General features: G+C 38.5%; 1 pseudogene; it reads left to right on the forward strand.

Moving 5' to 3' along the window:
* The first annotated feature begins 1131 nt into the window (after window positions 1–1131).
* On the forward strand, window positions 1132–26339 carry LOC111154363 (annotated as a pseudogene).
* Window positions 26340–26629: the final 290 nt, after the last annotated feature.

The raw sequence follows: 26629 nt of genomic DNA on the forward strand, positions 1-26629 counted from the left end.
TACTGGTCCTTCAAGGATAATCACAAACCCTTATCACTGTTTCTGAAGCCTGAGATGTGTGACTAGGGGTCTTGGTGAAACTAGGAGGATCTGTTTACAGGAAGGATATGAAATGCTAATCTGCAGGTTCTATGAGTGCTGCTGAACATAGCCCAAGGGACAATGCATAAGTCTCTCAGATCACAGGCCACTGTTTGGGCTAAGAAAGCTTCTGGGAAGGCAACTCCCTGAGGCATTCCAATGGCAGAATGGACCTTCAGGCCTGGGCATTCCCAAGGCCTATATCCTTCTCAGAAAACTTCCCTGTGCTCAGGGGCCTCTGTGTTACATTATGGCTGATTTCATGCTCTACATTAACCCCAACACTACAAGACCATGTGTGTCAGTTCCCCAGTTCCTGAATATATTATTTCAATAGTCATAGTTGGAAACTGGCCAAATGGAATGAGGCAAGACCTGTTATGGTAGAAAGAGCCAAGTGAAAAGTGCTCTAGAAAATTCCCTCCACCCAGGTAGACAGTACTCCCAAAACATGCCACAAGTCATGGCCTCCGTGGTCCCGACACTAGCCAAGCTGCAGCAGCAGTTGCCTGGCCCCACCCACACATTCGTACCTCCACCCAGTCTCAGACACCGAGGTCCCTCCTGCACTGTCCTGGAAGCTGAGATCAGGAAGCTCATGGAGCAGTGGGAACTCCTCAAGCCCTCTGATCTCTCAAGGAATTGGCCCCTCTCCCTCATTTCTAAATTGCCGTAACAGCATCTCCTCTCTGTTGTTTTCCCAGATTTACAGCGATGAACAGCTTCCTATAATGTCTGATCTCCATTCTTTTAGCCCTTCCAGCTTTCCAACACCTACGTTACCAGTTTCCTGAACTGGACTCCCACTTGTTGAAATACTCTGCATGGTTCCTTTGTTCCTGAGAAGACTGTAACCACAACAGTGCGCAAGGCCCAGGGTGTTTCCCATGGGATATGAATGAGTGACCTCGTGAATGAGTGATGAGAGTGCAGTAGCCATCGAGTATATTTCACATTCTGTTGTGTGCTTCCAGGACTGTGCCTATCCCTGTGGAGAAACACAGAATTAAGGAATTATTATCATGTAATATTATTAAAAGTGCAGCCGTGATGCACCAACAGCGTGTGCAAAATGACAAAAGGAAGAATATGAAAAAGAGACAAATCCTCCCTGACAGGTTGGAAACAATGGCCTTAATTGCAGAAATGAAATAGAGTGGGAGATTTCCCAGAAAGGAAAATGAAGGAGTCTTGAAAATACTTCAATACAGTAAAGGTGAACTCTTGTGATGTTTACTTCAATACACAACAGCAGTTCAGAGTCACCTTGCCCAGGGAAATATGTACTTTTCCTCTGTTAACTGGATGGCACATTCCTACTTCTAGCATCATGCATTCCCTCTGTATTTTATTGTCTCCTTTTAATATCAGGGGACAGTTAGTCAAAACTCAGATTCTTAACAAGCTTGAAATCCTGTTATTCCCTGGTTGTTGTCTAAGCTACAGTTGTAGGCATAAACATAGCCAAAGACAGGGACATAGACATTGATAAGACATATTTAATTCTCAAAGAGTATGGACAGTCCCCATCTAACACATGAGGAGCCCATTGGATGAACCACAAATGAACCCAAAATGTATTATTCAGCTCTTTGGGACAACTGATAAACAATTATATAGAGACTTTCATTTTTTACATAGGAGAAAGTTGTTTACTTATACCCCATTATATAAGGTATTAAAATTTGATCTTTTAAATTAAACATTGTGTCAGATTTACTAAAACTGGAATTAGTATTCTACTAAGAAGTCTGGCTGCAGACTTCCTGCCAGAACACCTGCAAATATAATTGGGAAAACTTGTGATTTGGGAAAATACTTTATTAAGAGGATATTATCAGTGTTGTCTTAAGCTGCTTATGGGTTTCTACGCTTTCGTTTCTTGTTATTGTTTTACTTTAGCTCCATTGGTGCCAATTTAGTTTTTAGAGTGAGCAAACACAGCCAGCAAGCTGATAAAGTAGGCAGCAGCTACTGAAGTTAACTGTGGATCCCACAAATGGCTGATTTTATGTAAACATTATATAGATACCCAACAGGTTCACAATTTGGATTAAACGACAATGAAAAACAAACACGGTAACTCTGGAAGTTCCATTTGCAACACAGACAAAGAGTCAGTTATTTTTATGTCGGACCAATTCAAGGTGTTTTCATGGATTGAGGATTGAGGACGCTGAGGAGCTGTAACGAAGACAGAACAATAACCCTACAGAAATCTGTCAGAGTCCCAGAGTTTCAGGTTGCTCTCTCTCCTCGGTCACTTTTGCTTCCATTTCTTTAACCATTTAGAGCTAACCTATATATGACTCTTTATAGACTGTCTGTTTGGTAGGTCAGTCAGCCAACAAGTAATTGTCAGGAAGGGCTAGAATGTTCTAAAGCAGATCTGAATAAGTTGTGAGCAGGGTATTAGGTGATAGAAAACCCAATCCCTGATCTAGACACCATAGCCAGACTGTCATTGTATCTCACATAGCACAGGACAACGTCTCAAAGAAGTAGAATAAATTAACCAGAGTATATTTGATCATTCAAAAAGTATCAAATGAATGCATTAATAAGTAAAAAATTTCAAGAAATATTCTCTCTTTAATTCATGAATCATATTAACTATTAATATCTAAAGGATAGAAGAAGGGTATGGATTCCAGCTAAAATGCATTCTGTCAGACTTCATGGTGGTGAAGATTCATCCTGGAGCCTATTCCAACTGTAGGGCTCCCCCGCCCCCATTGTACTGCAAACCTGTGAGCCCTGAGCCATCTCTCTCTCTTTCTCTCTCTCTCTGGCCAGATATTAATGAAGGAGAAGAGGATTTTATTGCCCTGGCAATGCCATCCCCTCCTTCTTCCTTGGCAGCATTGGGAAAGCCAGAAGTTATCCAAAGAGCAAGAACCAAAGCTGGAGACTAACAACCTAAGCCTAGAGACCTAACAACCTAAGCTTAGGGTCCCTGGTGGACTTGAGAAAGTGAGGGGTTACTAAGGAAGAGAAAAAGCACAGCATACATACCTTGTCAAGTACATGGAAAGGATCATATGTCCCTTGAATTACAAAGGGGAGATTTCTGCAAAGAGCTGGAAATTTAGTCCTGCACTCAGCTGATTTGTTTAATTACAGGAAATCTAAGGTATCCCATTAGTTCAGGCTTTACTGTATTATTAAGGGAAGGCTTTAGGGTTACAAATGTCTCTGAAACATGAGAAACCTCTCTTGCTGCTGTAGGAGAACTTATCTCCCAGTCCTCATCTTCCCAACTCAGCTCTAACATCTGGAGTACTGTTACCCCAGACACAACAGTCATTTAATCTCATTTCATTTTTCAATGTCAGGACACATTAATATTTTATAAATAGAAACAAAGCCCAGAAGCTAAATTTTTCTCTTATAAAAAAAAATTGTACAGATGCATTTTTTAAAGTGACATGACTAATTTTATCACTAATTTTTTGTTCTGTAAAAGCATCAAACAGTGGAAATCTGAGGGTCTTCCCTCCATTGTGTCAGATTCTCCAATAACATTTGATATGTGGAAACCAACTATCTTCTCAATTCATTAGACAACAGAAAATACCAAATAGAGTCCTGCAAGGATAGTTAACTAGAAAAGAACTAAGAATGTATTTCTAGAAATAGAAATTTTCAAGAGTTGTAACTTAAAATTATTCAGAATAAATGCCTATGGTACACTTTACTTATTCCTTTATAATTTACATCAAATGATGATATTCAAATGGATTTTTGGTAAACATTAATACAGTAACATTTTTTAAGATTTTATTTATTTATTTGAGAGACAGAGAGCGAGCACAGGAGCAGGGTGGAGGGACAGAGAGATAGAGAGAAACAGGTTCCCCACTGAGTTGCCCAAAGTGGAGCTCAATCCCAGAACCCCCAGATCATGACCTGAGCTGAAGGCAGACATTTAACCTACTGAACCACCCACGCACCCCAATAAAGTAATTTCTAAAGGAAACATCAAATAATAATTGCAAAGGACTTAACTTATGTGAACCCATTCCAATTTTCTTTTACCTCATGTGGTAGACAGCTTAGTGGGTTTCAACTTAAACAGAACAAAACAAAACAACTTTCATCGGGACAAATAAATCTCTCTTGTTTGTTACTTAATAGGACCCATGTTTAAGGGGGTAAAGACAGCTTGTATTAGTGGCATGCACTGTTCGGATTAGACAGAATACAGTATTATTGCAGTAGATTCTCATAATTCAGGGGGTTTTCTACCACCTGCCATTGGAAATTTTCTATCAACCAGACTCCTTCATCACTGAGTATTTCCCCAAAGCACAGTCACTATCAGTACCACTACCCACCAACAACACCCCTTTCCCTACTTGCTTTTAAGCATCTAGTACTGCATCGTCTCGTAAGTTGGTAAGAAAAAGTACCTTAGCAAAGATCTAAGACAAATGTCTTCAAGTTGTTTTTCCAAGCACTAGATTTCCATGGCAGATCCTTAGTGTCCACCGAAATGGGTGAGGACAGTGTCCCCTCAGGCTGGAATGCTGGGGCTCGAGACCTACTTTCTCCCTTAACCCTTCAATGAGATTCACTGTTTGTTCTGACCCTGTACTTCAGAGTTCATGACAACACTGTTTAAGAGGAAATGTAAAAGGTTCTATCTTCACAACCTTGAAAATCTTTTATTTGGAAGCTGATCACATTTCACTAGAGAGATTTTTCTTTTCCTTCTCGGTATCTTAATGGAAGAAAATGTGTATGTTGCACCTGATAAATACGGGAAAAAGGCAGATGAACGTACGTATATGTGAATCATTTATTGCCTCTTAGTTATTAATGTTTTTTCCCCAAATAAATTATAAAAGGAATAAAATCTCTCCCAGTACCATTATTTTTCAGAGCACGAATACAGTGAAGAAGGGCAGGGATGCTTGGTTAAAACTAGTTGGCTATTTCCTCCTTCTTTTATTCTCCATCAATACTGAAATCACCCTAAATTCAGAGGGATGTTTATTTTTGGATAAGTATGCTCAAATACTTGTGACCTTGAGTAATATCTGCTTACTGGGCAATTTAAAGTACCCTTCACCAGGAACCTGGGAGTCAACTGCGTTTTATGCACAGAGAGTGAACCATATGTCACATTTCTGATTGAAACTTTTCAACCTGCTTATCAGACATATGGTACAGGGATAAATTTATCTTTATAAACTTTATATGTGTCACCAAAAATGGCCTCAGGATCACTATAACCTAATGAACTAAGAACATCCAATAAATGATTAGGCTGCGTTTGACAATGAAAGTTGCATACCCTATTCTTTAAAATCTAAAGCACAGTATTTCTAGGGAGAACCTAGTCCAGAGGTTACTCCTAAAATAACACTCATGATATTTAACAGCCACCAGATGGAACGTCTTCAGCTTTTAGTCCCAATTTTACTGACCTTATTCTACAAAGCATCCACAAAAATCATTTTAATCATAGTCATGATGTGTTTCCCCCCCACCGTAAGTAACCCTACATAACTTTGTTATTCTTACCACATTAAAATATCCTAATTTTCTGACCTTAAAGATATAATCTGTTACAAATCTGGAACAGAGTGACTTATCTAAATATTTGAGTCTATAAGTACCTCAAGATCAACTGTTTTCAGAAGAAAACAGTTTTGTGGCTCTAGTCTGAGTTTATGAAGATAAGTAGTATGCTCTACTGTTAAATTGCTCAGGTAAGGCTTACATTATAAGGAAGATTTTTGTAATTCAGTATAACTAATTACATAAGTGGGGACAGTCAAAGAAAATAATTTTATAAAAAAATCTAAGTCACAAAATTATTCTGACAATTGAGGAATGGTGGTATATTACTTGAAGTAAATTTTCTAAGTCTACGATGATGCTGACATGCATTGTCACATTACGTTAGTCCTGAAGGCTTGTCTACCACTTTACTTTCAAACATAATATGACAGTAAAGAGAAATAATACCTGGGCTGTCCTGGACATGGGAAGGTGAAGCCAGCCATTGGCTCACCATTGCTGGGGTATGTCTGTGACAGTTGTTGTTGCACGAATGGAAATTGACTTGAGATGATCCAAACATACACTCTCTCATCTGGTTCTCTTTATTTATTTATTTTTTTAAGCAAACTCAATGCCCAGTGTAGGTTTTGAACTCACTATCCTGAGATGAAGAGTCACATGGTCTACCAACTGAGCCAGCCAGGAGCCCCCTTCTCTTGTTCTCTATAAACAGGTATTTGCAGATTAAGTGGCCAGTGTGCATGAGCCAACCTCAGGTTACAGATATAAATGAAAGCAAATTGGTCCATACAAAGATGAAACTCACTACTTTCGCCACATCTATGGGAGCTTCTAACCAACCTAGCAGACCAGTTTGACCCAAGGATGCAAAAGCATACATAATAAGAATAAAACACAAAATCAACTTTATTGACAATCCTAAGGATCTCTGATCATCTAGAAAAAAATTCTATCATTAGTATTATATAGGTAACTCACTTTGAATTGATGCCTTTTTATTTCTTGCTTCACTCTCAACCATTTCCTCACTCATTAACAAATATTTGTAGTGGGCGTATGCTAAGCCAGCAGCATAGCTGATATAATGGATACACAACTAAGCAAGTAATAATTTCTGCCCTTGAGGCTATTTCAGTTTAGTGGGAGAAAAAGCAGGCAATAACTAACAATAGCAGTGCAAGATAATAAAGCGTCTTCTGTTCAAATTGCCAAGATGTTAATAAAAATCTTCTTAATCAAAATGGGGAAAAGACAGGACTCTCAAAGAAGAAACTGAGCCTTGGTAGATGCCTAGGAATTAGCAAGGTAGAGAAGAGGCCAGAATTGCCAGGCGCTGGGCTACCTGTTTAGATCTTCAACCTCCCTAATTCTTCAAGTTCAAATCATACCTCCCCCATGGGTGCTTCCTGGACACTTTTCAATTCTCATGATAACACTACAACTGTAATTTCCTATTTATTTACTTCCACCTATCATTCTAGGCAGTAGCTTCTCTTTATTTGCTCTCAAGTCCCTGTGGTCTATAACCTAAATAAAGGGAAAGACTGCATTTGTCATTTTAATAGGTACGGCAATCCCCGGTATCCTGAATTGCCGTGGCATAAAGCAAGAGCTAAGTAAATCATTGATGAATTAAAGTTGAGGGAAGGAATAGTTTGTGCAAAAGCACTAATGTGTGAAATAACATGACGGGAAGCTGCTATGTCTAGAGGAATTGACAATGGGAAGCAGGATAGAGATGGGTCTAATTCTAATCCTTGACAAGGCTGTGACCGTTTTGCAGCGTAGATGAATGGGTTCAATTACAGCTTTGAGGTTCAGCTGCTTAGATTGTTTCCTAACTCCACCATTTACTGACTGTTTTACATTGGGAAAGATATTTAATCTCTTTATGCCTCATTTTCTTTATCTGTAAAGTACCTACGTCGGGATTTTGTGATGTTCAAGTGAATCATCTATATAAGCTTGGAATAGTACCCTTCACATGGCAAGTGCTCAATAAATGTTAACTAACATTTCTAAGCAAAGAAATTTGCCATTTTTCCTGAAAAATAGGAAGAGACTAAAAATGTTAAACACCAGTGAGATATGATCACCTTGGATTCTCTGTCAGTCTGGATTCACTGCAAGAAATAGGAACCCCTCACTTACCACCCTAGTTGATAGTTAGCTGTCTGAATTTTTGCTCCATGTTGTGTTTTTTAAGAACTTATTTTTTTAAGATTTTATTTATTTATTTGGCAGACAGAGATCACAAGTAGGCAGAGAGGCAGGCAGGGTGAGGGGGGAGCAGGCTCCCCGCCAAGCAGAGAGCCCGATGTGGGGCTCGATCCCAGGACCCTGAGACCATAACCTGAACCAAAGGCAGAAGCTTAAACCTCTGAGCCACCCAGGTGCCCACATGTTGTGTTTTTTAAAGCCCATCTTACTTATCTCTGAGTCTACGCCTTCCATATATTCAGGCACATAATATTTCCTCAGTAATATTTAATTAATGAGCTAATGCTTTGGAATGAAGAAGAGCATCTTATCCAAACTGTTTTATTCTACTGAATTCTTTCTAAAACCATTCCTCTGAGAATGAATCAGGATCACGACTCCATCCTCTCATGCCTAGTAAACGCCATGCAAGAAAACAATCTACAGTGGTAGAAAATAGAATTCAGACACAAGTCTGTGCAGAGTTGGAAGAGATTACTAGCATAATTTAGAGCAGTGACATCCATGCTTTGTGAGCTAAATCCCTTTTGCCAAGGAATTCAGGATGAGGAGGTAGGGACCATTCATAGACTCATCCAAAACCTCTGTCACAATCCATCTCCACCCCAGCAAGCCACCACCCACGTTGTTGCTCTTTGGGTTCCAGGTGTGTAATTATCAACTTGTTCATTTATTCAAGACGCACACCTGCCAACAGCTTTCTCCGTAATAATCCAAATAGCTTCTTTTAACCACTCTGGTTGTCCAAAATCGATGATATGTTGCTACATATGCTACTTCCCTCAGGACAGCAAACAAACCACGGAGCAGCCATGGCTAAGTATCTCATCCCCAGCCAAGCGTGGCATTCCGAACATGGTAAGCCTGAATTTCTCATCCCAGGGTCAAAATCTTGACAGTGAGAACCATCCTGCTGGTTCTAGGGATTCTTGCTGTGGTATATACTTACAGGTGAGATCATTTCAGAAGGACATCCCTTGAGTCTTTCAATCCCAAACTCCATTATATTGCCTACAGAGAGACATTAGTAACACTTTAGAGCAATTTACAGAAAGGTGGTTTTCTCTATTAAAAGCATCCTCAAGAGTCTGTCTCTAGTACCTGTACATGAAGTCCAGAAGAATGTGCCGTGAGTTAAAAAGCAATTAGAATAGGTGTGGGGTGGAAGGGAGTTTAAAAAACCCTGGTAAAGATCAGACTTCTCAAATCCCACATGGAGAGAATCTCATTTCCTAGTTCAGAATAAAGACCTTAAAAGAAAATTTTGTGTTGAGCCAAGTGCCTCTGTTGTCCCTGGAGCTACCCAGCTCACAACCCCTTCAAGAGGACCTGTGGTAAGGAGCAAAGTTGACTGACAGGCTTCAGCTGCTTCACCTTTAGATCCCTGACAGCATAGTGGGAGCTAGAACAGGACATGGGTGCCCATCACAGGTATTCTGGGTCAAGAGCAAGGGGTGCCTGGGTGGCTCAGTCGATTAAACAGCTGCCTTTGGCTCAGGTTGTGATCCCGGGATTGTGGGACCAAGCCCCACATCAGGCGCCCTGCTCAGTGGGGAGCCTGCTTCTCCCTCTCCCTCTTCCTGCTGTTCTGCATACTTGTGTGCTCTCTCTCTCTCTCTGACAAATAAATAAAATCTTTTTTAAACAAAATAAATAAGAGCTTCTCCTCAGCCTGACTGGAACTCTCTGAGAATTAGACGTCAGTTGGAGTCTCTTCCTACTCAGCCCTTCCTTTATTTCTTTACAGGCATCAGATCTATTATTTTAGTGGATTGTATTAAAAGAGAAATAGACCCAGTTCCTGCTCAGATGCTTTGCAGTGGAATGCATTCATTAATTTGTTCTTAGTTTAAGGGTACCTGGATGGCGCAGTTGGTTAAGCATCGGACTCAGTTTCTGCTCATGAAATCAAGCCCTGTGTCAGGCTCTGCACTGAGTTGTGGAGTCTGAGATTCTCTCTCCCTCTGCCCCTCCTGCTCATGCTCTCTCTCTAATAAATAATGAAATCTCTAAAAACAAACAAACCAAGAAACCTCTTGGTTTAACTAGTTCATGTTTTAGCTTTGCTGCTAATGTCTTGAGTCTCTCTTCTGTTGTATTCTTTGAATATTCAAATTATCAAAATATTTGTCATGGAAGAGGCTAGTTCCCCACCCCTTCATTCCTCTCAATAGGCAGAACATGTTGAGCGTTTGTTTTTCAGGCCCTCTCTCATACAATTTTCATTACTCCCAAGAGATTTTATGACCCAGAACATGATCTGTCCAGGTATATGCAGGGATGTCAGATCCAAAAAGGGAATCAGAGATGTCCAGGCACTGCTGAAGACAACTGTGTAGAGAACAAGTAGCTGACCACCCCAGGGGTCATTGTTTGGAGCCATTGTTAGGGACACACAAAGACCGACGGTCCAAATGGTTCATAGATTTGACAACTTTCTTGGTGCGTCTACCTTGAAAATATTTTTATAGACATTTAGCACTAAACACTGTGGCTCTAACAATAATATCAAAACTCAAATTTCAGTAGGAAATATTCTTTTCTCAGTGTGGACATTCAAACTATTGATTTGCATTCCATTAACTTACAATGTGAGCACTTTCTTTCTTTCTGTTAGGTCTGTTATTAACTGAAACGAGACTGAGACAAAGTGAAAGTTATTTAAAGCTTTATTTTATGACAAGTATTGGAAATTAGACTGATCAGCCAGGGGAACAAGACTGAGACAAGGTGAAAGTTATGCAAAGCTCTATTCTATGCCAAGCATTAGAAGTCAGACTGACCGGGGGCACCTGGGTGGCTCAGTGGGTTAAAGCCTCTGCCTTCAGCTCAGGTCATGATCCCAGGGTCCTGGGATGGAGCCCCGCATCGGGCTCTCTGCTCAGCAGGGAACCTGCTTCCCTTCCTCTCTCTCTGCCTGCCTTTCTGCCTACTTGTGATCTCTGTCAAATAAATAAATAAAATAAAATAGAAAAAAAAAAAAAAAAGAAGTCAGACTGACCGGTCAGGGCCGCCTCTGAGGAGAGTGACCCCTCACAGTCTCACAGACTAACTTTTATAGAGCAAAAGCCTGGCCACACATAGGTGGCCAATGAGATTGTAACATTGCATAGTCATGTTAGGCCACACGCAAGTGACCAGTTGAATTACAATTTACCCTTTAGTAGCTCTTTGAAGAGCTACTGACTCTCTAGCTCTCTGACTCTGGTCAGAATTGGCGCTCAACTTTGGCGCCCAAAAGGCGGGGTTTACATTCTTTGGTGGTTAAGGAGACAGTATGTATGCTTTACTGATTGTATGTCTCCACCTGGCCTGACTCGTCCTTGTATTCTGGGCTCTATTATCAGGAACTGGCTGACCTGTCCTTGTATTTTGGACTCTGTTATTAGGAACTGGCCAACCATATTTTACTGGTTTCCCAGACTTGCTTTTAAGTAAGTTTCTCTTGGGGGCAGGATCAATTTAAGTTTTACTGCACAAACAACAAAATGGCTTTTTAACCAAGGTGGAGTCGCTCTGGCTAAATAGGTCCTTACACCTTCTTTGTTTTGTTTCTGATTATTACCTTTTGTTCTTTCCAGATATGCTTGATTTCTGTACATGTATTCCTACCTTGACATTAACAGATAAGAGAAAACTGTTCTTCCACCACATGAAAGGATGCTGACAGTGCACACATTTATAGAAACTCCCAATTCTCTTCCGTATTTATATTTTCTCATAGTTTTTTGTTTTTGGTGTTTCTCCTATTTATTTTACTTTTATTCCTTCACATCTTATCACTATTGGCTATTCATGAATGCCTAAGCCTATATCAGTCATCTCAAAAGCAACTTAAAAGGGTAAGGATATATAGAATCAAATAACATTTAAGATATATTTTTTGAGACTTAAATATATGAAGCTTACCTGAAATTTCCAGGCCACCCCAATATTTTCCCCATCTGGGCTCCACTCATCTTATCATATATTCCGATCTAAGCATTTTATTTCTTTGATCTTTAGCTATAAAAGATTGTGTACATCATATCTCCCTACTAAATTGTTAATCGTTTTGAGAAGATATTATTTTTTCACTGCCATACAACCTCCTCATCATATCTTGTACATATTAAGCCCTCAATAAGTGAGAAGTGCTTTGTTACCTGCGGCATGCCTGGGCAAGAACAAGCCTTGTTAAGTCTCCAGCTGAATTCTCAATCCTCCCAAAAGAGACTGACCATAATGGTCTGACGGGAGCTGGCCAGACTTCCTGCCAGAGGCTGGATTCCTTGTGGCCAAACTGAAGGTGGTAGAAACCTGAAAAGGATGTCTCCACTGCAAAAAAGAAACTGACTCCAAAAAATGCTCTAACGTACAGCACAGTACACATAGTTAATAATTATACACTTGAAAGCTGCTAGAACAGTAAATCTTAAATGTTCTCACTACAAAAAAAGAAACAGAAATTATGTGAGATGGTGACTGGTGTTAACTGGCATGTAACTAATGTTAACTGACATTATTGTGTTAATTTCACAATACATATATAGGTATCAAATTATCTCTTTGTCTACATTAAACCTACACAATGTCATATGTCCATTATATCTCAATAAAACTCAAACAAAAAGCTTGAAGTCATTTTCAAATACCACACATTGTACTTCTTAACCCATTTGCTCTTGTAGTGTAGACCACACTGGTTTGTCACTTCATGGTTCTGCGTGTGCTAGTTAGAGATGTAGCTATTTTTTCAAGTTTCTCTGCTTAAAATTATTTCCTTGAGAACCCCAATTCATAGTTCTGGTGAATCCTTTTATATACCAGATTTATTCTTTCTTTTAAAGATTTTATTTATTTGAGAGAGAGAGCACAAACTGGGGGAGAAGCAGAGGGAGAGGCAGGCTCCCGCTTGAACAGGGAGCCCAATGTGGGGCTGGATCCCAGCACCCTGGGATCATGACCCGAGCCAAAGGCAGACACTCAATGTCCTGAGCCAACCAGGTGTCCCATTATTCTTGAATCAAGGTTTCCAAAGATTCTAACTTGGGTTCATCAAGTTGTGAAGACATACAGAGCTGGGTATATTTACGTCCAAGACTGATCAAATAACCACCCTTAGCAGTTCATGCTCAAACTAGAGTGTGTGTATTCTAAGACACCTGAAAATTCTTTATAAGATTATGACATTTATTTTCCATTTTGATAATAATTTAAAAAATTAACATAAATGTATTTTAGGTATTCACTTACCAATATGATAGCCACTAGTCATAATTATTTAAATTTAAATCTCAATTCATTTCAGTGAAACAAAATTAAAATTCAGTTTGGAGCACCTGAGTGGCACAGGTGACTGTGCCCCTGACTCTTGTTTTCGGCTCGAGTCATGATCTCAGGGTCCTGAAATCAAGCCCCACGTTGGGATCAGTGCTGAGCACGGAGTCTACTTGAGATTCTCTTTCCTTCTCCTCTTGCCCCTCCCACTTGTGCTCTCTCTCTCTCTCAAAATAAATAAATGAACAAATCCTTTAAAAAATTAAAATTCAGTTCTTTAGCCACACTGCTCATATTTCAAGTGTTCATTAGCCACATGTGGCTGCTGGCTACCATATTAGACAGTGCAGATATAGGACATTTCCACTGTTGCAGAAAACTCTATTGGACATTGCTATTCTGTATTATTTAAATAACATTTTTTTTTAAGATTTTTATTTATTTGACAGACAGAGATCACAAGTAGGCAGAGAAGCAGGCAGAGAGAGAGGAGGAGGCAGGGTCCCTGCTGAGCAGAGAGCCCAATGCGGGGCTCGATCCCAGGACCCTGAGACCATGACCTGAGCCGAAGGCAGAGGCTTTAACCCACTGAGCCACCCAGGTGCCCCTTAAATAACATTTTAAAAACCAAATACAGCCACACAATTTTGGTATCTACGCATATATTTATTTGGCATTATTTTGGGTTACTGTAAGTATTATAACACAGAAAAAATAATTGAAGAAAATTAATGTGTAAAAATATATATTCATGGCAAATGAAGAACAATTGATATTGAGAGTTCTCTAGGGATATGATTTTTTAGTAAAATGCTCAGAGCAGAGAACACGTACAGTGGAATTCAGAAGAACCTTCCCCAGAACATTTTAGTGTGCCATTTACATTCAGAAAATCAACTACATCCACCAAATTAAAGTAATATTTTTTTGAATTTTATTATTTAATCGTTGTATTTTATTTAATTTGTTATAGCTTTGATTTTCAAAGTCAAAGTCAAATATGAGCCATAGGTAGAAGAAGTTCACAGCTGGTTTATACTTATGCATAATTAAGTAAGAGCAAAATAAATACTATTTAAGTCAACATGGAGGCTACTCCTTTTGTTTAAGGGAGATCTTCCCAATTCATAAGTGTAAGAAACACTGAGCTAACATTCTAAGGATATTAATAGCTGAGAGCAATCTTTCAAATGTGCATGATTAGCATTCCATAAATATTGGTCCCCAGCAATTTTGTGTTACTTTGAATTTTTCTTCAAGGCTCTATATATTCACATTCTAAGTTCATTCAGTTTGAGATTGTTGAGTCTTTATCTTCAGTTTTGTACTCAAGATTATGTACTCAGGTTCACCTTTAGAAATGATGATATTCATAGTCTATTTAGAAAAAAGGGCCATTTCACACACCATGAAAAGTTTTAAAATATATCCTGAACAGCAGAGAGCCTGCAGTCTCTTCCTCTTGGGGAAGGTGGGGTGGAGCATGGGATGGAGAAGATGCCAGGGTCCTTAATGGACATGTCTAGTTTCTAACTCCTTCTCCTTGGACCTGATGCTGTTACATGTTCAGCCTCAGAGCATTCAACCACTTTCCTTTATTTTGTGCATTCTCTGGGCTAATATTTGTTACTTTTCGTTAACTTCACTATCAGGCATGTGCAGCTGAGGATAGAGCGAGACATCAAAGAAGGCTTAATAATTTTCCACAGAAATTCAAAGGTTACTCTTAAGCTTTTTGGACATCTTCGCTCATAAAACAAGTCATATTTTATGGGTTTGATTACTGGGACTATCTCTGTGCAATTTTCTGAGGCAAGAAAGGAAGCTTAAAGCTTTTATATTATATTCCCACTTTTGGACTCTAAAGGATAAAATCGAACTTACAGGAGAGCAGAATATGAGATTCTATAATCCAAGTTCAAAGAATTAGGTTGGAATCTTCACTGAAAAAAGTGTCTATTTTTTTGTAAAAATGAATCTGACTCTGAAAGTAATATAATGTGTCACATACACACACACACATGCCTATAGCTATGCATGCATACCTTATATGAGAAAACAAAATAATACAGACATGTATATATTACATATATGTATGTGTGTATGTTTAAATCTTCCTAGGTTTTCTGAGCAATCACTGGACTATTACATTAACTGGAAGTTCTTTTAATGAACTTTGCCATTCATTAGTTTTATTTTTCACCTTGGGTTCAATTAAATAAAATCCTAAATATTTGTGGGTAACCTCACATGAGTTTTAATCATGATTTAATGCAAAGATCCCAAATACCTCTGCCTTTCTGCTTTCATGGAAATTAAATCTTGATAAAGGTTTTATTGGAGAATGAAATTCTTTGGATATGCAATCACCCACCTACAGAGTATTAATAGGGTATTTCCTTAAAGATATTTCACAAACTGAGTTGTAGAAATAGCTTGTGCCATTGCTATGTCATCATCTAGACAGACTATCTGTACTAAAAATGCAAGATTAAATTATTCTAGTTACTGTGAAATACTTCCAAGTCACAAAAGGCTGTGTTTTTTTGTATAGTTTTGAAGACTCATTACAGACCTCTCCTTACAACCACTAACCCCCAGTCTCACCACTCTGCGGGTTTGTATATTTTGAGCCACTACTGCCTTACAAGGAAAAAAAGCTATGAGAAAGGCTCTCATGGCTTCAAGGTTAGTAGCTGATAAGTGTAGATGTTCTCATATAAAATGCTTCTAGAGCCAATATTTTTTAAAGACACTTGCTAATATAAACTGATCTGAAGTAGTGCTTGTCAATTTAGAGGTAAGATGTTTTCCAGTCATCCTGCTAAACAGCCTGGAAAAAAATATTTGCAAATTTAATGTGAACCTCACAGTTCCCTTTACCCCCCCCCCCATTAAACCTACACACTTACATCTTCAAGTCATGTTCACCTCTTGTTGTTTGAGCTGAGAGAATTTTACTCTCCCCCTTCATAAATTTTAAAAATAGATCTACTGAACCCCACCTAACCTCAAAGTCTGGTGGTTTACAGATTCAAGACACACTAAAGAAAGACAGGAGAAAAAAATGCAAGTATTTTGTAAAATCTTCTTCCGGAACTCTGTGTGAAACCTCCTGAATTTTAGCCTACTTCCTTATGGGTTAAAAACAAACACGTGAAGCAATATGTTTGCCTGTATTCCTAGGGAGTTTGAATTGGCAACAGAACCACAAGGCAAGAATCCCCAAGTGCCAGACTCCAATATCAACTCTGGGAGAAACTAATCTAAAATTCTCACATTTTTCATGTTTATAACTGGAGTGGGGTAATTGGGAGGCAGTCAACAAAAACCATAATAAGTAGTTCTCTAAGTATAATATGCAAATAATAAGGCAAAAAGCCCAAAACTGATTTTTATTTCACTTCCTCCAAATTTTGAGATGTTCTTGTTACAGTTTTCTCTTGAATTCTCAAATTGTTTTTCTGGAGAAGATGTAAAGTTAATTGTTAAATATTACATGAAGACTGAGATGAAGGGTGCCCAAGGTGCAAACAACTCATGGCGCAAATCACCTCGTTGGGCTTTGCAAGGTAGTTAAACAACATAACCTCAGACCCACATTACATATTAAAGGAAAAAAGACATCCTAGGCAAGAGGAAGTTTTCTGAAATAACACCATACTTATGTACTGAAGGGGTGTCAGCAGTAGTCTCCTTTAGAATAAGGGAAGGACTGGAAGAAATGAACAAGCACCAACATTTGCTAACTGCCTTCCCACGCGAATGTTCCACACTCCTCGCCAGACCAACCTGTATGCGGAATAGTCTGAGCACTTACCACAGGAGTCTAGCTTCTCCACTGAATTATAAGTTCATGGCGCCTAAGACTAAATATGATTTATGACCTGCTTGTGACAAAACATTACCTACCAGTGACCAGCACAAAATAGGCAATCCATACGTACTTGTTGCCTGAATGAACGAAGCCATGTGTTAACAATTAACATTCCAGTGTGATGAATAAGGAGATGAAGGCTCGGAGTGATTAAGTGACGTGTGCGGGTCATGGAGATCACATACAGTAGCTGAGGAGGAACACAAACCCAAGCTTGTCTGACTTCAGAGAACACACTTCCTACTCCAGCAAGCTGCTCCATGGAAGCCAAAGTGGGACCAAACCTCGGAGAAAGGTCTCAGATTTGTTTTTGGAAGAATGGCAGTGGGAGAGGAAACTTTCACACAGCTCTACCTACAACCAAAGGACCCCAGAGTAGCAAAAATGGATGTTTTTATTTCTGGATAAAATCTGAGCATTGCGGTGGGGAAAGTCTAGCATTCGTCTCCTGGGAGCTTGTTCAGTAATGGCTTTTCCTCCCGAACAGCCTGTTGTTTGCTTTTCTTTTCACTTCTCACCACCGCTTTTTTCCTGATGCGGTTCAAAACTCCAGGAAGACAACTCTACACAAGGGTCAGGAGAAGCAGCCAAGGAGTCATGGCTGCTCGCCTGATCACACAGGCTCTGGAGTCCAGGCGTCAGAGTTCCATCCCAGCTCAAGTCCATCCTAATCAGAAGACATTGGACAAAGTATTCAACTTCTCACTGTCCCAGTTGCTTCTTCTGATAAATGAAGGTGGGAATAATAAAATCAACCTATTGTTCTAAGAACTAAATGAGTTAATACATTTTAACTGCTTAGCACACTATCTAGCATAGTGGGAACTTAAAAGAGAGGGGCCATTATTATGCCATTGGCCCTAAAATTCAGAACCAGAGCCAGCTGCATGAATACTTCAGCAAACAAATCCCCAAACGCATCTGTCATGCTCCAGACTAGGTTTGCTACAATACAAAACTCTTCTCCCAAAGGCAGAGGTGTTGCTGAAAGTAAATGGAAAAAAAAAAAAAGAAGAAGAAGAAGAACAAGAAGAACAAGAAGAACAAGAACAAGAACAGAAAGAAATATTTTTTCTTTTTTTTTTTTTTTTGAAATATTTTTTTTCTAGTGTCTCCTGACTTAAATGGTCAATGGCTTGGCACCCAGGCAGCTGCCACTGGGGTCCTTCCTCCATACTAGCCAATATATGTAAAACCCTCCCCTGGTTCTGGATAGAGAAACAAACAAAAAAACAAACAAAAAAGATCCATCTTATTATTTTTCTCAAGTATGTATTTTTCTAACAGTATCACAAGTTTATGTGAATTCAAGAATGAGTCCCCTCATCCCTCAGTCTGAAGGGTAGAGGAATAGAAGGTAAGGGAGTCCACCTGTGCACAAGAAACCAGCTCTATTTACTTGGAGCTACTTACTTAACTGCGGGTCATTATTATCAAAAGCAGTGATTAAAGTGAGAGAGGAGTAGGAGCTGGACTAACTAGGGGCTGTTTTTTCTCATGTAATGGCTTATCCAGGGGTATGCAGTGCAGTGTTGGTGCAACTGGTGAAGGAGTTATCAAGAATATTTCCATCCTTCCACCCTGCCCTGTTTAAGATGCATTTTCAATCTTTCAGATATAATATCATCACTATAATGCCAGTGGGTCAAAGACCACAAAAGAAGAAATGAAGGAAAAGGGCGAAGGACAGGAGGTTGAAAAACCAGGGCAGCGAAATAGAGTTCTTTTAAAATAGTCTTCACAAAAATTCCACCTGCTGACTTGCATTTACAAATCTTCTTGGACAAAATTATTAGGCTTGATCACGTCAAATTGCCGAAAATTACTATGCTTACATAGAAAAATAAGCATAGCATGTGATTTAATCTAATATGGCATATGGCAACCAAGAGAGGCTAAGACATAGGGTGTTTTATCTGCACCTATTGTCACTGAACAGAATCGAAGTTTGGTTAGTAAAAATAAATGGCTGAAAAAAGAAAGTCAGTAACTAGTAGTGTCTCCAATGTTCACCCAAGAGGAAGTCTTTATTAATATCAGAGAAAATAAATTATACCAAAAAAAAGCATTCTTAAAGACAAAGAGGACATGACATAATGATAATAAGAGCAATTAACCAGATAATGCATTTAATAACATATGTTCAAAATTTATAAACTACTATTGGGGTGCCAGAGTGGCTTAGTCAGTTAGGGATTGACTCTTGAATTTGGCTCAGGTCATGATCTCAGGGTAGTGAGATCAAGCCCCCCCCATCAGGATCCATACTCAGCATGGACTCTGTTTGTCCCTTTCCCTCTGCTTCTCCCCTGTCCATGCTCTCTCTTTCTCTCTCTCAAGCAAGTAAATAAAATCTTTTAAAAGTTTTATAAACCACTATTAATGGAAGAATATAAAAATATTGATAAATTCATTTTCAAAATGGGAGATTTTTACATATTTTTCTCAGTAACTGATACAAAAACCTGACCAAAAAAATGAACATGATAAATAAATCAGATTCACAAACATATATGGAATCCTGTTCCCAACAGAGAGATTATTTTCTTTCAAGCACATGAATATTTCAGAAATCACACCATGTTAAGTGATCAAATGCATCTCAACATATATCAAAGAATTAGCATCAAACAGTCCATATTCTCTGATAAAGATGCAATTAAGTTAGGGGGCGCCTGGGTGGCTCAGTGGGTTAAAGCCTCTCCCTTCAGCTCAGGTCATGATCCCGGTTCCTAGGATCGAACCCTGCCTCGGACTCTCTGCTCAGCAGGGAGTCAGCTTCCCTTCCTCTCTCTCTCTGCCTGCTTCTCTGCCTACTTGTGATCTCTGTCTGTCAAATAAATAAATAAAACCTTTTAAAAAAAATGCAATTAAGTTAGAAAATAATTTTGAAAAGAAGTAACTTTTAAGAATCCATACATAGAGAAATTAATGCATCACTTAAAAATTCATGGATTAAATATTAAATCAACATATAAATCTTAAAATACTTGTAATTAAATGGTACTAAATATGATACATATTAAATATAGTGGTATACAGCCAAAGTCATACTTAGAGTAATATTTATAACCTTAATTGTGTCTATTAGAAAACAAAAATGGGGGCACCTGGGTGGCTCAGTGGGTTAAAACCTCTGCCTTCGGCTCAGGTCATGATCCCAGGATCCTGGGATCCAGTCCCACATCAGGCTCTCTGCTCAGCAGGGGAGCCTGCTTACCCCCTCTCTCTCTGCCTGCCTCTCTGCCTACTTGTGATCTCTCTCTATCAAATAAATAAATAAAATCTTAAAAAAAAAAGAAAAAATGAAAGATGGAAAATTAGAGAGCCAAACACTAACTTTAAATTATAAAAAGAAAACAAATTTAAAAAATAAACCTCAAGGAAGGAAATAAGAAAGATAAAAACCAAGTTTAATTTTTGAAAGAAATATTTTTTGAAATATTAGAGAGCAATATTAGTATAGACACATAAAATACTTAAATTTGGAAAAACATCATGAAAAATAGGAGAGAAAGCAAAATTAAATAATATTAGAAATGAAATCAGGGACATATTACCGATTGATTGTAAGTATTTTAAAAAATAAGAATACCATGCATGAACTGAACATACAACTAAAATTCATTGTTTCCTAGAAACATGTCACTTATGAAACAAATTTATGAATTCAAAAAAATTAAAAATTTGAAACTATCTATATAATCACATTTAAATTTGAATTGAATCAAAGTCTACATGCACACACGCACGCACACACACACACACACACACACACACACACACACACTTCTCAATCAACCCACATAGTTTACAGATAAGTTCTACCAAACATTAAAGAACAAATGATTCCCATCATGGAGAAACTCTTAAAGACAGTAGAAAATGAAAGAAAATTACTTTTTGAAGTTAACATTATATGATTTAATGTGATCTTAATACCAAAATCTAATCAGAAAGAAAAACAGAAAATAAAATTAATATCCAATATAATTATCATAATAAATATTTGCTTTTAATATGATTGTCATAGAAGCACTAAAGGCCTATTTGAAATTAGTGGTCATGAATTAAGAGCGAAATCACGTCTCATGATTTTATGTTTTTCCAGCTACATTCAGTTTTTATGAATGCAGGCGCAAAGTATGTAGGGGTAGATTTAACTAGGGTAGTGGTTTTGCCAAACAAATTGGAAGAAGCAAGAGGAGCAAGGTTGCTGAAAACATTTAGAAGGGAGTCATTATAACTACAGGTCACAGACTCTGTTGGGAAAAAGGAAGGAAGAAAGGAGAGCAGAGGAATGAGAGATGGTTAAAAAAAAAAAAAGTACTAGGATCAATGAACTGTAGTCCTGGTGGGGATGAAAAATTGATTTTATCAGTAATCCTGAGAAGTATGAGAGGCACAATGTTATCACACTTATGCACAATGCCACAAGGACCCAGGTATGCCAATGTTCTTTTCTAAAGTGAGTATACTGCAGTAAGTAAATAGCAGAGCTTTCACTCCACTTGAATATTCTGGCTGTAAATCCTTTTCCTAGACCTGCTACATGATTCTGCAGCCCTGCCCTACACTGAATTTGCATAACCTTCCTATTTACTGCCATCTCTCAGGGGTTAATGCTTACCTAGGATCAACTCAGGATTATCACATCATCAGTCAGACTTTGTTAAAGCTCCAATCTTACTGTTATTTCAATGATGATTTAAATTCTAATTCTCTGAAATAAGTACTTTCAGGAGAGAGGAAACAGCTCTTTAAAAATATAAAACAAGCCCCAGGGCCATAAAATATCCATACTGAGTAGGGATGGAGATTGCAGCCCAACAGTCCCCAATCTCTTTATATTCTACAGCAATTTAATTTTCCTCCAATCTTACTCCTCCTTTTGTAACCCATTCACAATGTTCCTTCTCTCCTTTTTGGAATGTTAAATTTTGAACTCATTATTTACTACCTGCAGTTTTGCTGTTTCTTGGTTCTATATAACCATTTGTCTGAAAAATATCAAGAATCCTCTTCCCTAAGTGCCTATAAATCTCCTCATAATGTCTATTTGTTGGGCAACCCTCCTCTCCCTTGCTAATCTTACCAAGAATTCCTTCAAGGTCACCAAACTTGAAATATGTATTTATAATCATTATGTAATAAGATCTTCGGGGGATCTTCAGAGGGATACAAGGGAAACTTGTTTGGATATTTTTTTGGTACAAACTGACATTTATTCTTCTGCCAGTATCAATAAATAAGAACAGGTGCAATTTATGTGTGTGTCATCATTCAGAAAATTGACAAAAATGACTACAGAGTTGTCTCTTAAGTAAACCAGTTATCATTTAGTGTCAGGGTCAAAACATATAGAGTGGTTTAGTTGATTTCTCTCCTAGGTTGTTGCCACCTTCTCTGATCCTCAGTTTCCTGAGTGTAACCTATCAGCTTTGAGAGACACCCTTTCAGGCTAAACAGCACCAGCACATTAACGTCTTTGAAGGGATTTGTCACAAAATGTAAAACTATAAATCAAGATCAAATTCCTCCTAAAATGATGTTTCTAAGATATTATTGTAAGGTAACAAAATGTACCTTGGAGAAATTAAAATAAAATACTTTTTTTTATAATTGGAATGCAGAATTGTGACTGTTCTTAGTGTCCAAATTGCTTTCCTAAGGAGAATCTGTGTTTAGAAAATAGTTATTTTGATATTGTCTCCTTTCTTACCATTCCTAAAAGGCCTTATTTGCTCTTGTTTCTATTTCTCCTTCCCTATTCCACCATATAATTTTCTCTTACACTTATTTATTTTTGATTTCTCAGTAGTCTACCCTATATGATTTTCTATACAACATTGAATTTCTGCCTGTTCTGTAAAACTCATTTCATAACATTTTAAAGTGTGATTTTTCTCAAACCCCAGATGCAATAAATGTGAAGCGTTGTGCCGTGTATAAATTCCAGTCACTGCATTTTTTGGGTTAAGACTACTTAATTGCTCGCAGAGCCAGCTCTAGTTTCCTCTAAAACAAATTCAATGACTGTTGTGAGTAAGGTGAGAGCAAAAAAGAAGTAATATATCACCTCTTTGCCAGGGCTCTTCATGGCACCTGTCATTGCCAAGAAGTCAATGTTGGAGGGAGGGGTGTCAAAGAGAGTGAGAATGGAGAATTGACAACTAATGTTCCTATGAAATTATTGCTGAACAAGAGATAGAAAAATAATATCAATATCAGGAAAACTTTTCAAATGAGACACAGCGGCATACAAAGGCAATTCTGAGAGTCTTTGTCACAATAAAATGTATAGAACAGAGAGAAAGATGGCCTTTCTTCAAATTCCGAGTCTTTAGAGATATCAAATCAAAGAGATCTGATCATCTGTGGCTGCAGTAGGAAAACAAGTTGACATTGCCCAAGATTTACAATGTTTTAATTGTTTTGAAATCTCATCATGACTCCTCTCTAACTCAGAAATCTCTACTGTGTGTTTAGAAGAAGACCAAGGTTAGGGAATGAGAAGTAGGTTGGTCTGATCCCAGCCAAACCACACAGATCTTCCACAGTGAAGGAGGCATGGAATGGATGTTGATGAGAGAACCCCTGTGGCCACTGAAACCCTTAAAGACTAGCTGCCCTGCACACGAGTTTCAGGGAGTCAAGGAAACTATAAGAGAAATCTGGGGGAACCAGTATATCCACTTTGGAAAAATAATGTGTTTTGGTGGGCTCTACAGATTTTCTCCTACTGAAGATCATGCTGGAAAGAAACTATAATGTTCTGATGGATGATACTGGCAAGAAGTTTGCCACCCAGGCTAAAAGACAGAGGCATCTGGGCTATCTATGTCCAGCCAGCATTCCCTAAGGATATTGTTTTATCTCTATCATCTGGTGGGACTTGTGAAAGCCCAGAGCCATAGAGTTCCCTTTTAAGTGTAAAGTACTTGAAAAATTAATCACAGAGAATCCATAAATTCTTTCTCTAAATTGAGCTGATATTAGATAGCAATTTGTATAGCTGTTCACTATATAAACATCTTTGAAAAGATAGTTCAGAAAAAGGGGCATCTAGTAATTCACAATGTAAGACATGCAGAAACACAAAAGACCATAGAGAATTGTCCCTTCCCACTACCTCTCACTGAATGGCTGTCCAGGAGATTAATATTTCTTCAAACAATGTCAATGGGCCAAAGCAAGAACCCCATCTCACACTCTCTATATTCTCAGAGATTGTCTCAAACACATATATTCCAAAGACAGTTCTCAGAGCCTGATGCAATTTTACCTCCTCATGTTCTTATCTATTGTTCTGCAATAACTGAGTGACTATATTTTGTAGTAAAATGTTCTGTGATATTTGCTGAGTCTCTTTATCTGGCTGGGCAACTTACCAAGCCTTCTATGTGGCTTATATCATTAAGGCTTGTAATAATTTTATAAATGAGATATTAGTATTCCTATCTTATAAAGAAACAAGATTTCCATTCAAGATTGTATGGTAAATCCTCTCTGTGACCTACACACACACACACACACACACACACACACACACACAGATTTATACACATACTCAGTCTACCCCCATTGATATTCCAAAAAGAGTTGATAAAATTCAAAAAGAAACATTATAAAGATGTAGCCATTCTCAATAAAATTAACAAGTCAGGAAACAACAGATGTTGGCCAGGTTGCAGAGAAAGGGGAACACTCCTACACTGTTGGTGGGAATGGAAACTGGTACAGCCACTCTGGAAACAGTATGGAGGTTCCTCAAAAAGTTGAAAATAGAGCTACCCTATGACCCAGCAATTGCACTACTGAGTATTTATCCCAAAGATACAAATGTAGTGATCTAAAGGGGCACCTGCACCCCAATGTTTAAAATGGCAATGTCCACAATAGCCAAACTTTGGAAAGAGTACAGATGTCCATCAACAGATGAATGGCTAAAGAAGATGTGGGGGGTATGTGTGTGTGTGTGTGTGTGTATGTGTGTGTGTGTATATACATATATATGTATATATATATGTATGTATGTATATATATATATATATATATATATATATATAAAATGGAATATTATTTAGCCATCCAAAAAATGAAATATTGCCATTTGAATGATGTGGTTGGAACTAGAGGGTATTATGCTAAGTGAAATAAGTCGATCAGAGAAAGACAGTTATCATATGATCTCACTGCTATGTGGAATTTAAGAAACAAAACAGAGGATCACAGGAGAAGGGAGGAAATAATAAAACAAGACAAAATCAGAGGGGGAGAAAAACCATAAGAAACTCTTAATCATAGGAAACAAACTGAGAGTTGCTAGAGGGGAGATAGGTGGAAGGATGGGGTAACTAGATGATGGATATTAAGGAAGGCATATGATATAATGAGCACTGGGTATTATATAAGACTAATGGATCACAGACCTGTATCTCTGAAACTGATAATACATTATATGTTCATTAAAAATCAATAAATAAATAGCCATTCTCAAAAACAAAATTAATACCTCTCTGAATTTAAAAAATAACAAAATTATAAAGCAGTAAGTTGGACTAAAGACACAGCCTTCCGGTCTCCATATATGGAAGTAGTCAATGGAATTTAACTCCTGAAGGGTATTGGAACTGAAAGTCCTCCCACACAGTAGGATTCCAAAGCCCAAACCATTGCTTAAAATAGGGATCCTACTCTTTTCCTTGAGTGTGCTACTGGAGATCCTGGTGTCACCATCGGCCACCACCCTGCCTGCTATTACCAATATTGTAAGAACAAGCCACATCCAAACTCTTGCTTCTGCAGAGGTGTCCCTGAAGCCAAGATCTGCATCTTTAACCTGGGGCAGAAGGAAAAAGAGGATGAGATCCCACTATGTGGCCAAATGGGACCAGGTGAATATGAGCAGCTCTCCTCTAAAGCCCTGGACCCTGCCTGTATTTGTGCCAACAAGTATATGGAGAAGAGCGTGGCGGAGATGGTTTTCACATCTGAGTGCAGCTCCAGCCCATCCACATCATCCATATCAACATGTTGTCCAATGCTAGGGCTAAGGGGCTCCAGACAGGTATGCCTGGTGCCTTTGGTAAGCCCAGGGCACAATGGCCAGGGTCCACATTGTCCAAGTTACCTGTACCAAGCTGCAGAACAAGAAGCATGTGGTTGAGGCCTTACACAGGGCCAAGCTCAAATTCCCTGATGGCCAGAAAATCCACATTTCCAAAAGTGGAGCTTTACTGAGTTTAACGCACATGAATTTTAAGACATGGTGGCTGAAAAGCAGTTCATCCAAATGGCTGTGGGGTCAAATGCAAAATACATCCCTAATCATGTCCCCCTGGACAAATGGCACGCTCTACCCTCATAGGAACCTCAGCACTGCCTCCTCCCTATTCAAGCCCATCAAAAAATCCTACTTCTGTCAAAAAATAATAAGGGTCCTACTAGTGAAAAAGGGCTGCAAAAAAGCTCCACATTGTCACAGAATATAGCTTAGATAAATTTACATTTTGACAGAACCATAAGGACAAAAATGCCTGCCTTCCAACATTGGGGCTTAGTTGACCAGTGTTTCAGGGACTGGTCTATGATATGAAAAATACCAACATGGGCCATAAGCATGGAGCATATGAAACAGTCCCAGAGGGATGACTGATT

This window comes from Enhydra lutris, unplaced genomic scaffold (genome assembly GCF_002288905.1).
Source record: "Enhydra lutris kenyoni isolate GAN:26980312 unplaced genomic scaffold, ASM228890v2 scaffoldscaffold37, whole genome shotgun sequence".
Lineage (NCBI taxonomy): Eukaryota > Metazoa > Chordata > Mammalia > Carnivora > Mustelidae > Enhydra > Enhydra lutris.